Genomic DNA, 13,401 nt, shown 5'->3' with positions numbered 1-13,401 from the left:
TTAGAAAATGTCTATGTCCCTTAGAATTCCATAAATGAAATATCTGTGACAATTTCTCAACCTTCTTTGATTCTTTGCTGTGGCCCTTGTACTCTTTAAGAGAAGAGTGAGAAACTCCAATTATTTTTTTAGAGATAGAGAGCATAACAGGGGGAGAGGGCAGAGCAGAGAATTGGAGGAGAGAGAGAGAGAGAGGGAGAGGGAAAGGGAGAGAGAAAATTTCAAGTGGGCTCCACACTCAGCATGGAGCCCAAAGCCGGGACTCAATCCCACAACCCTAGGATCATGACTGGCCAAAATCAAAAGTAGGATGCTTAACTGACTGAGCCACCCAGGCACCCCCAAGAAACCCCAATTTCTGCTAGAAACTATTACAACAATAAATCTGTGCTGGTATGAGAATGTCCATCCCCAAGGCTTTAGACCAATTCAGAGAGAGTATGAAATCTAATCCACATTCAAGAGAACATTATCAGGAAAATGGTCTTCCAGACCCACTTGGAGCAATTTAAGAATTTGGCAACACTCTTCAGCCATTGGGACATTTAGGTAGCTTTTTGATTCCCTGTGATCCAAATATGTCAAAAAATGTAGCCTTGTATGACTGCCTTGGTTTTGTGGCTCTAGCACTACTACCTATCTCATGTCTGAGGAAACTCCAATAAGTATATCTTTGAGAGCTTTGGGTTTGAATGTTTGTGATAGATTTTGTTACAGGAATTTAGTTAATGCCAAAAACTGCAATTCCCAAAATTCTTTTCCCTCTATAGTACAAACTTAGAGTTGACCAAAAGAGGAACTGCATGAGAAGTTTGGAAGGTAAAAGTGAAACAGAAGTCATTACCCTTAGGCATTGCAGTCAGACATGGTGACAAAAAAAACACAGAGTATTAGCAGCTCCCAGCTCGTCCTCCCCTGTATTTGACTCATCTTCCCAGCTGCTTGTTCTGCTGGTCAACTGTGACTCCATGTCCGCTACCAGGTGCTTGACTGTGGACCCATGGAAGCAGTAGCTACATGAAGGCAATAACTTCCCAGAAGCTGCCATTTCCATAGACCTTACCTTCACTTTGGTGTCTGGAAAAACTTGGCTTCTTGATTTTCCCTGCAAGTTTCAACTTGTCCACCAGATAGGTATTGTACTGCTGTGATGAAAGTACTGAATGGTGATGATCTTTCTGGGTTTCTAACTCCTTTCTTCCAGATTTTCATTTCCACAGCTCCTTTCAAATTTAATAAATCCCTTATTCTTATAAATTTTATGATGGCTTTATTATCCTAAAAGAATCTGGAATAATATCTTTTCTAGCCAAGTTAGAGAAATTGGAAAAGATATTAGGGTCTACAAATGATAATTATATTTCAAGAGTGGAAGAGCTTCTTCACTTCTATCTCAGCCATACCCTGCCTTCCATCTCCTCCTCTCATCATAAAGAGAGCCCTCCATCATCTCCATGAATGAATCCCTGCCATTAGGGTCCCTCAGACTCAGATGTATTCTGCCTGTGCACATATTTCTAGAGAAAGCTAACAATGGCAATCATTAATTACACAATATATGAGACTGGTTATGTTTCTTATAAATATTGTCTCTAATGCCTAGATACACTTACTTGAGAGGTCTTAAAACTCTCCTGTGGCTTGATGTCCTTAACAAGAATAGCACAAATAACAAGGTAACTAGGCATATATCAGGTGCAGTATGTCATATTCTTCTTAGGAAAACGAACTCTATATCATGTATATAGCAAGTTCATATATGGCAAGAGGAATCTATAAATTTATTGATACACAAGTTTTTTCATGCTTGAGAGTCTTTGTTCGAAGACTGGCATGGTCCTACGACCATAGTTAGAAGTGAAAAACTTCATCAGTGGGTAAGAAAAGGAAAACACTTGAACAAAGCAGCATCTGAAGGAGCTCCAGAATTACTGGAAATGGGCCTGAAGAATCAGGGTGTTGCCTGCACTAACATGAAGCTCAGACAATGTAACCTGGCTCAATTCATTCAAGATCCTGAACATGACCCATGAGGATGTCTGATAATCCTTTTTCTGACAAAACTTTCTGATATAAACCACTATTTATATGGTTTGCATCTAGAAGCAAAGAAGGCTCAGGATGCTGTGAGAAGAACTATACCTTAATCCCTCAGACTTCATTAAAAAGGGTTTGACCTAGCCCTTCCCTTTCATACAGTTTTAGTACAATTCTTAGTGCTTCCACCACAATGGGACACAAAGTATTTTTTACATTTGATCATATCCTGCTTCAGAGCCTGCTGCCTTGCTGATTAAAAAGGTGTTTCCCCTCGGGGCACCTGAGTGGCTCAGTCAATTAAGTGTCCGACTGTTGATTTTGGCTCAGGTCATGAAATTCATAGGTTTGAACTCAGCATCTGGCTCTGCACTGATGCTTGGGATTCTTTCTCTTCCTCTTTCTTCCCCTTCCGCCTCTCAAAAGTAAACAAATAAACTTTAAAGAAAAGATGTTTCATTTTATAAACTACTTAACAATGTACAGTGAGACCATATACAGTGAATAGTCTTGCATTTCTAGAACTTCCCTCAAATTCTTCAGTGTCTCAGTTCATCCCTTCCTACTCACTATCCACATAGATGGATGTTAAAAAGAGTGACCAACCAGACACAGAAAGAAAACTTCCAAGGCTACATATCAAATAAGCAATATGACTATGTCATCCATCTTACAACAGAGAAATTGGCTTTTAACAATTTTTATATATCCCTTCTTCAATAAATATGGATTTCATGTTCAATGTTTTCTTCTATACCTAGCATCACCGTAACCTTTGTCTCAGTCAATCCCTGGAAGAAATCCATACAACCCAAAGTAGTCATGGCCATATCCTGATGCAAGTCCTCTGTGGTTTTCATATCCACTATTACTTAGGCTGTGTAGCATGTGCGTGTTCAGTTTCTGCAACCAGCATTGTCCTGACCTTTCAACAATCCATTGATTGCCGATTTCTATGTTATGACCACCTAAGTCAAATCCTCCAGCTACTCCCCGTCATCTGTACCCCTCAAAGAATTTCACCAGACCTTTCCACCCAGGCATCCATTATATGGCAAATGGAATTTCTTCCATTCATTCTCTACTTTACCATCATCACCATAACACCTTCCATGCCTTCTTCAGATAAGTTCCTGCCCTTTAATTGAAATCTGGATACCCCTTCAAGATATCAGTTCCCCTAGGCCCCTCTCAAGTGCATGTTTTTGGCAGGTAAATGAGAGAGGTTTTTCCTTATTCTCCTAGTGAGTTAGGAGATAAGATCATATTCTAAAAGTGATCAGGGAAGGGAGGGCAATAATTGGAGGACAATGTCACCCTTCATCTTCAATTCATCAGGAAATCCTATTTGCTCTGATTTCAAAATATATCTTGAATCTAACCACTTCTAGCTACTTCCACTACTAACATATTAGTGTAAGCCAGCATCATGTCTTGCCTTAATCTACTAAATAAGCATTCTGACTGGTCTCCTTACATCTTTTGGCCTCTTCCGCCTAAGCAACTAGGATGACCTTTTCAAAACACGTATCACAGCACTTTCTTGCTTAATACAGTTCAGTGGCATCCCATTGTTCTTTGGGTAAAGACAGAAAGCCTTACAATGGCCCTCTGCGATTGGCCTTTACCTGTTTCCTAGACTCATGTGGCAACATACTATTCATAGCTTTCAGACACAATGGCAGCAATTGCTATCTTTCAACTACTTGAAGCCACAATGATTCCTTTAATCAGAAGGAATTAGGATAGATATACTTTATCTCTTCTTTACCTAGTTAGCTCCTATTTCCCTTTACCATCTCAGATCAACCATAATTTCTCAGGAAAGAACTATTATACTTTCTTATAGTACCATGTACTTCCTTCCTATAACACCATAGTTTCACTTTTCCCTTATTATTTCCATTAATTATTTTAATTAATTATTATTTCCCATTAATTATTATCTTATTTATATTTGATTATGTTGATAGTTACATTATTATATCATATTTATTGATAATTTCCATTAAATAATTTTTGTATTCATGTATAATGTTTTTTCCCCACTTAGCTTATAAGCTGAATAACAGTAGGTACCATGAGTGTTTTTACTCACTGTTGCATTCCCAAGTTCTAACCCAGAGGCTAATACATATATGGTAGGTATTCAATAAGTATCTGTTAAAGAAATGAAAGCTTAAGTTGACATTCTTGAACACTAAGAAAGATAATACAAAGAGCAGACTCTGTAGCTCTTCATAATAGATACATAACACCCATCACTACTTTCTAGATTTCTGACCATAAAGTAGGGGCCTTCTACTTCCACTTTTATTATTCTTTTTTGTTTGTTTGTTTTGTTTTTTGTTTTTTTTTTACAAATAGTTTATTGTCAAATTAGTTTCCACATAACACTCAGTGCTCATCCCCACAAGTGTCCTCCTCCATGCCCCTCCCCCCCTCCCCCCCACGTCCATCAGTCCTCAGTTTTTGTCAGCATTCAAGAGTCTCTCATGGTTTGCCTCTCTCCCTTTCCCCCACCATTTCCGCCCTTCTTCTCCCCCTTGTTCCTCTGTCAAGTTCCTCCTAATCCTCCTATACGTGCAAACATATGATATTTGTCCTTCTCTGCCTGCCACTTTTATTATTCTTGCATCCAAAATTCATTTTCACTAATCTGTATACAGTTGACACTAGAACTCCACTCTGAATCCAACGCTTTGCAACTTACCCAACTGCCAGAGACAAGGAGCCAAAATACACAGGAAGGAATGATCTGGACTTTGCCATTATTATAGCTAGCCTTGGCACTTCATCTGATGGAGACAGTAACTTAGTAAAGAAAAACACTTATGAAGAACCACTGATGTGACTCTGTTATATAAGGCCCAGTGGTTTTGGTTGAGTCACTGCTGCATGACCTGAAATGGCAGTTATGTTTCCTACAGAAACAGGGGTTGAGCCCCCATAGAATAATGAAAGTGAAGTCATTTGAAGTGGGCATGATCATTTGAACATAATTTTGAGAGCAAGCCAAGAATCAGAAAGAGGAAACCAAATACCAAAGTCTAGTTCAAAGGACAGAAGCAGAACTATAATCTGGGAATGGAGCCACAGTCAGAGGCTAGATGGACTATGGAATGAATGGGTGCAGATCAGGAACCAGGGAGTTGTGTACAAAATAATTATGGTGAACAAATCAGAATAGACAAATACCTGGGGCCATGGCCATAAACAACTGATTTAAGACACAGAGGTGGAACACAGCACCCTACCAAAGAGATTTGAGACCTTCTTGGGAAAACCCTAGGAAAATCTTCCCTTCCTTGAGAAGGAAATCCTGGGTGTTTATGCAGGAGGCAGAAGAAAAATCTCTCCAACTAGTTTCCTTTAATTCAGGTCCTTCACATATTCAGTATCTGATCCACACTCAATAACAATTAAGCTTTAGTAACAGAGAAGCTTCTCTGGTAACTAATAGGGAGCTTCAGGTAATATAACACTTTTCACATCTGGAGTGCTAAGTCCTCCGGCTTTATTGCCATCTTGCTTCTTTCTCCCATGTATTCTTGTGTTGACATGAGTTATGACCTCTGATTTGTCTTCTAGCTTTTGGGCTAACATGTATTTCTTGCATTTGATAACACATTCAGTTTTATCAACTTTTTTCTTGGGCAATGCTTTATACTTATTTTTGTCTTATTTTTCTTCCATCTGTTTCAGATAATTAGCTAATTTACTTAATATTTACTGCCTCTGGAGTCCCTTCTTTAGCTTAAATTTGAGTGGCTGATGTCTCCACCTAATCTGCTCTAAACTTTCCCACTCTTAAAGTAGCAAGGATAAGACTTATAGAATATACAACTTAATATGCATTTAATTATTATCTTATAATTATTTGGCCAATTCCTTGTTGTTTCCTGAATATAAGCTTATTTTACTAAGTAAATCCTGACTTTCTTTAGGAATGAGATTGATTTTATACTGACTCTTTGATGCTGAAAATCCTGAGTACTTAATCAACATATTGAGTTTGAAATAATAATAAATTGTAGGTGAAGTACAATAGATATGGCAATGTTTAACCTCATTCAAAGAAGCCTTCCTGAGAAGTTAAGTGCTACCAGATCCCATTGAACACTTCTAAAATCAAATTTAATAAAATACTATAATTTCAAAATTATGCATCTGTTTTTAAAGAATGTATACTTTATCAAATCTTGGAAATTTACAGCTGGAAACACACTCAGAAATTATATGACATAATTCCCTGATATATTAGAGAGTGCCTCCTTAATGTAGATCTCTAAGCCTATGAAGACAATCATTAAAACATAACTTATTGAGAGAAGCCAAAGACAGTTTTCCTGGAAAAAAAATGGCATTCAAGACAAACCAATTTATAGGTATGAGTGAGCCAAGTTAAGGGAGCACACAAAGCATGGGGTAAAGGCCAGGGGAGAAGAGGTAAAGTGTCCGTTGAGTTTGAGCAACTGAAACAAAGAGTAAGAGGAGAGTAAGGGCACAAGATAACGAAGAAGCAGCCAGAATTTGAAAACCTTGTTGAGGTTTATGGACTTTATCCTAAGAACAGTGAGAAGCCATTGACTGGTTTTATGAGTAGCAAAATATGAAAAGATTTGCACTTTTTAAAAAAGTCACTGTGGGGACACCTGGGTGGCTCACTTGGTTAAGCGTCCAACTTTGGCTCTGGTCATGATCTCACGGTCCATGGGTTGGAGCCCTTGTGTTGGGCTCTCTGCCATGAGCTCGGAGCCTGGGGCCTGTTTTGAATTCTGTGTCTCCTCTCTCACTACTCCTCCCCTGCTCACACTCTGTCTGACTCCCTCAAAAATAAGTAAACATTAAAAAAAAATTAAAAAGTCACTGTGAACTTTTACTTCTAGTCCAGATGAATAACCAGGTTTAGATTTACCCTTCTGCTTGAAATAACTAGAAAAAATAGATAACATGTAAGACAATGGTTTTGAAGATATTGGCTATCAGTCAATAGAGGACATTTGTCCCCTGTCAAATAAGAACAAATAAGGTAAGCTATACCATCCCTAGCTTGCTGCCTAGAGAAAGTTTGCAGGCTGCAGTGCAAGAAGATTAAGCCTGGGTTGAGGAAAAGGAGCTGGGAGTCTGAGGAAGCCAAGCAGGCTAGAAGTGGCAGGAATAGTATAGGAAAGAAGAGAAAGCAGGGAGAAGGAATTCTAGGGATCTGCAGAGAGTGCCTCCTGAATATTCAGTTAAGTATTCATTAGCACATGAATGTGGAGAAACTATCTGAAGCTCCAGGAAGAACCACCCAAAAGGATTAGAGGAAGCAGTATTCATAGCTCACACATAGACTAAGATACTGCAAGTTCCCAAGAGCCAAAGTGGAAAGCTTTATATTTTAAAATACATCAGATAGGATACTGAGAAGATTCTTGCCTTAGTGATTGGTAAGATTTCATCATAGACTAAATGTTGTCTGGTCCTATCTAACAGAGTTTAGCAGCACAATTTTCTGAGACCTAGTAACAATAAGCAAATCTTAAAAGCTGCCAGAGGAAAAAGACATATGGTACAAAGGGGACCAAAGATAAAGATGAGAGTAAATTTCTTATCAAAAGTAATTCAAGCTAGAAGATAGTGGTACAACATCCTAAAAGTATTGAAAGAAAAAAAAATCAAACTAGAATTCTTTACCCTGTGAAAATATTTTTCAAAAACAAAAATGAAATAATGACTTTTTCAGACATAAAAGAAAGCTGAAAGAGGGGCGCCTGGGTGGCTTAGTCGGTTAAGCGTCCGACTTTCGCTTAGGTCATGATCTCGTGGTTCGTGGGTTCAAGCCCCGCGTCGGGCTCTGTGCTGACTGCCAGCTCAGAGCCTGGAGCCTGTTTCAGTCTGTGACTCCCTCTCTCTCTGACCCTCCCCTGCTCACGCTGTCTCTCTCTCTCTCCTAGAAATAAATAAAAACATTTAAAAAAATTAAAAAAAAAAAAAAGAAAGCTGAAAGAATTAAGCACCGGCACTATAAGGCATTATAAGGAATGGTAAAGAAAGTCCTTGAAGAAAAAGGAAAACAATGCCAAATGGAACGTAAATCCACAAAAAGGCATGAAGAGCACCACAAACGGTAACCACATGGGTAAATATAAAGACTTTTTCTTGGAGAGTGATGTTAGCAAGATGATGGAGTAGAAGATACCAGTCTTTATCTCCCTACATAAAGCAACAATTAAATAGTAATCCAGGAATGAAAATAGCCCTAGGATACAAAAGCCATGGAAAAAGCCTAAGTGTCCATCAACTGACAATGGATCAAGAAGATGTGGTTTATTTATACAACGGAATACTACATTGCAATGAGAAAGAATGAAATCTGGCCATGTGTAGCAACATGGATGGTCCTTGAGGGTGTTATGCTGAGGGAAATAAGTCAGGCAGAGAAGGACAGATACCATATGTTTGCACATATAGGTGGATTAGGAGGAACTTAATGGAGGACCATGGGGGAGGAGAAGGGGAAAAATAGTTGGGGAGAGGGAGGGAGGCAAACCATGAGAGACTCTTGAATGCTGAGAACAAACTGAGGGCTAATGGGGGTGAGGGAGAGTGGAAGGGGGTGATGGACATGGAGGAGGGCACTTGTTGGGATGAGCATGGGTGTTATATGGAAACCAACTTGACAATAAACTATTTAAGGGGGGAAAAAAAAGAAAATAGCCATAGGAGACCTCAGAGTCAAATTAAAAACCTATAGCAACTTAGTGGACAAAAAAAAAAAAAGAAAGAAAATGGGGAATAACTGTATAAGAGGATCACTAGAGAGACTGGCACAGCTGAGACATCTGGAGGTGGCTAGGAACAGAGAAGAAGGATGGGGGCTATCAGTATCAACCCGACAGTGACAGGTGCCACTGTGATCCCTAATGGCCAGCTCTGTGGAGAACGCTAGGAGACTTTGCTACTGATTATCTCAACAGCCCTTGCAACAACTGCGGACTCTGCAGCTTTTATAGCAGAGGATCAGCAGACTCCAACATCCTGGTCCACATAGAATACTCAAATCTTTTCCACTGGAGTGACCAACAGCCATGGCAGCCAGGGAACCCCAGAAAGAGAGATGCTGCTATACCTCCCTCCCACGAAGAAACTGTTGCCACCCTCCCTCCAACCTCATACTTGCCCTGTACCCAACATAGAAGCAACCAAATGTATAAAGCAAACATTAATAGATATGAAGTGAGAAATAGACTACAATACAAAATAGTAGTGGACTCAATCCCCCATTTTCAACAATGAAAGGACCATCTTGACAGAAAATCAACAAAGAGACATTAGACTTGAGCTACACTTTAGAACTAATAGGCCTAATAGACATACAGAACTTTGTGTCCAATCACAGCAGAGTACACATTTTCTCAAGCACACATGGAACATTCTCCAGGTCTCAATTGTTAAGTCACAAAACAAGTCTTAACACACTTAAGAAGACTGAAATCATATCAAGCTTCTTTTTGTCCACAATGCTATGAAGCAAGAAATCAGTAACAGGAGAAAACTGGAAAATTAACAAACGTGGAAAGTAAACAATACACTCCTGAAGAACCAATGGCTCAAAAATGAAATCAAAAGAGAAATTTAAAAGATCTTAAAGCAAGGGAAAATGGAAATACAGCATAGCAAAACTTTTGGTATGCAGCTAAAACACTTGTAAGAGGGAAGTTTATAGTGACAAATGTCTACATTAAGACAAAAAAGAAAGATCACTAACTAATAACCTTACTCAAGGAACTAGAAAAATAAGCCCAAAGTTAGCCAAAAGAAGGAAATAACAAAGATCAGAGCAGAAATAAATAAAATACAGAGCAATAAAACAATACAAAATATCAACAAAAAAATAAGAGCTGGTTTTTGAAAAGATAAACAAAATTGACAATCCTCTAACTAGACTAAGATAGAGAGAAGACTCAAATAAGTAAAATCATATATGAAAGAAAAGACATTATAACTGATAATCCAGAAATACTAAGGATCACAAGAAACTATTATTAGTAATTATATATCATTTATAGTTAATAATTACATAGCCACAAATTGGGTAACCTAGAAGAAAGGGATAAATTCCTAGAAATAAGCAACCCATGAAGGCTGATTCATGAAGAAATAGAAAATCTTAACAGACAAATTACTAGTAAGGAGATTGAATAAATAATTAAAAATTACCCAGCAAAGAAAAGCCAGGGACCAGATGGTTTCACCAGTGATTTCTACCAAACTTGAAGATGAGGTAACACTCACAAACTCATGTTAACAAGGTCAACATTACTCTGATACCAGAGCCAGATAACAACACTACAAGAAAACTGAAGGTCAATATCCCTGATGAATTTAGATACAAAAATTCTCAACAAAATGCTAGCAAATGAATTCAACAAAATATTAAAAGATCATACACCATGATCAAGTGAGATTAGGTATAGAATGAACATTCCTGAACATAATAAAGGTCATATATAACAAGCCCACAACTAACACCATACCTATCGGTGAAAAGCTGAAATTCATTCCTCTAAGATCAGGCACCCATAAATAAACCCTCATATATATGGTCAAATAATCTTCTATAGAGTCACCAAGAATACACAATTGGGAAAGAATAGTCTCTTCAATAAATGGAGATGGGAAAACCAGATATCTACATTCAAAGAATAAAATTGAACTCTTGCATCATTCAAACTAAACTAAACTAAACTAAACTAAAAACCTCAGTGATTTTTTGGGTGATTCTATCAGTTAAGCATCTGACTCTTGATTTCCCTCAGGTCAGGATATCACAGTTCATGGGTTCAAGCTCCACATCAGGCTCAATGCTGACAGCACAGAATCACTGCTTGAGATTCTCTCTCTCCCTCTCTCTCTGTTCCTCCCTCACTTGCATGCACATTCTCTCTCTCTCTCTCTCAATAAAGAAATAAACTTTAAAAAACTCAAAAAGTATTAAAGACTTCAATGTAAGGTTAGAAACTGTAAAATTTTAAAAAAAATTGTTTTTAATGTTTTATTTATTTCTAGGAGAGAGAGAGAGACAGCGTGAGCAGGGGAGGGTCAGAGAGAGAGGGAGTCACAGACTCTGAAACAGGCTCCAGGCTCTGAGCTGGCAGTCAGCACAGAGCCCGACGCGGGGCTCAAACCCACGAACTGTGAGATCATGACCCAAGTGAAAGTCGGACGCTTAGCCGACTAAGCCACCCAGGCGCCCCTAGAAACTGTAAAATTTTAAAATAAAAGTGAGAGAAACTCCTTGACATTGGTGTTGGCTGTTTTTTTTTTTAATTTGACACCAAAATTAAGGGGAACAGAAACAAAAATAAACAAATAGGATTATATCAAACTAAAAAGTTTCTTCACACAAAGAAAATCAATAAAATAAAAAGGCAACCTATGGATTGGGGGGAAATATTTGCATCTCATATATCTGATATGAGGTTAATATCTAGAATATAGGGGCCCCTGGGTGGCTCAGTCGGTTAAGGTTCTGACTTTAGCTCAGGTCGTGGTCTCATGGTTCATGGGTTCAAGCTCTGCATCAGGCTCTGTGCTGAACATTTGCTCAGAGCCTGGAGTCTGCTTCGGATTCTGTTTCTCCTTCTCTCTCTGCCCCTCCTCCACTTGCACCCTGTCTCACTCTGTCTCTTAAAAATAAATAAATGTATAAAAAATAAAATATATAAGGAACTCACACAACTTGATAGCAAAAAACCCAAATAACCCAATCAAAAAATGGGCAAAGGATCTGAACATTTTTTAAAAAGGAAATATATAAATGGTCATCAGGTATATGTGAAAGTACTCATTGTCACTAGCCATTGGGGAAATGGAAATCAAAATCACAATGATCATCTCATACTTGATGACTACTATCAAAAAGTAGAAAGATGCATAATTTTAGAGTGGATGTGGCAAAAAAAAAAAATCCTTCTATACTGTTGGTCAGAACGCAAACTGATACAGCCATTTTCAAAACAGTATGGAGATTCCATAAAAATAGAACTACTATATGATCTAGAAATCCCATTTCTGGTTATATATTGAAATAAAATCACTATCTTGGAGATATTTGCACTTCCATATTCATTGCAACATGAATCACCACAATCAAGATATGAAAATAGCCTAAATGACTACCACACACACACACATACACACACACACACTGCATACACAATGGAATATTATTTAGCCTTAAAAAAAGAAGGAAACCCTGCATTGCAACATGGATGAACCTGGAGGACATTATGCTAAATGAAATAAGCCAAACACAGAAAGACAAATACTGTATGATCTCACTTATATAAGGAATCCAAAAAAAAATGTGAATTCATAATAACAGAGAGTAGAATAGTGGTTACTAGAGGCTGGGGGTTGAGGGAAAATGGAGATGTTTGTCAGAGGGTACAAACTTTCAGTTATAAGATGAGTACATTCTGGAGACCTAATGTTTAGCATGGTGACTAGAGTTAATAATAATGTTATTACATACTTGAAATTGGCTAATAGAGTAGTTCTTAAGTGTTCTCACCACACACAAAAAGATAATTATGTGAAGTATTGAATATGTTACTTAGAGCTTGATTGTGGTAATCATTTTACAATGTAAACATTATCAAAACATATTGTGTCTTTTCCTTCCTGGCTGCTTGAAGCTCTGCTACCATCGTGAACAACACAGCAACCATTCCAACCAGGAAGTCTGTGACCACAATTTGTTGCTTCAGTGGAAACAAATGGTCATTGATGTTCTTCACCATGGAAAGGCAACTGTCAAGTGCCTAAGACAGAAATTTGGGAGAAACTAGCCAAAATGTACAAGACCACACAGATCTGATCTTTGGATTTGGATTCGGAGCCCATTTTGGTGGTGGCAAGACTACTGGCTTTTGCATGATTTAGGATTCCATGGATTATATAAAGATAAATGAACTTTAACGTCGACTTGGAAGACATGGCCTTATGAGAAGGAAAAAGACCTCAAGAAAACAGCAAAAGGAATGCAAGAACAGAATGAGGAAAGTCAGGGAGACTGCAAAAGCCAATGTTGGTGCTGGGAAAAAGTGAGCTACAGACTGGAAAGTAGGAGTGAAGATTCTGCAGTAGCCTTACCTGTGGTGACTGCAGATTTTTCATGAGAGGATTCATAGACTGAGAACTATGAAAAATTCATCGTACACCTTAAACATATTAAAGTTTTGTCAATCCTGTCTCAATAAAGCTAGAAAAAAGAAAATAAAAGATTTTTTCTATTTAAATATCTTCAAAATATAACTGACTCCTTAAAGAAACAAACAAAAAATAATGTATTGTGGAATTTGTAAAATACATAGA

General features: G+C 38.0%; 1 pseudogene; it reads left to right on the top strand.

Moving 5' to 3' along the window:
- The first annotated feature begins 8,063 nt into the window (after positions 1 to 8,063).
- LOC144220528 (small ribosomal subunit protein eS24 pseudogene) lies at positions 8,064 to 13,134 on the top strand (annotated as a pseudogene).
- The last annotated feature ends 267 nt before the right edge of the window (positions 13,135 to 13,401 follow it).

This window comes from Crocuta crocuta, unplaced genomic scaffold (assembly GCF_008692635.1).
Source record: "Crocuta crocuta isolate KB4526 unplaced genomic scaffold, BGI_CrCroc_1.0 scaffold1, whole genome shotgun sequence".
NCBI lineage: Eukaryota > Metazoa > Chordata > Mammalia > Carnivora > Hyaenidae > Crocuta > Crocuta crocuta.
This window is presented reverse-complemented; position numbering and strand designations above follow the sequence as displayed.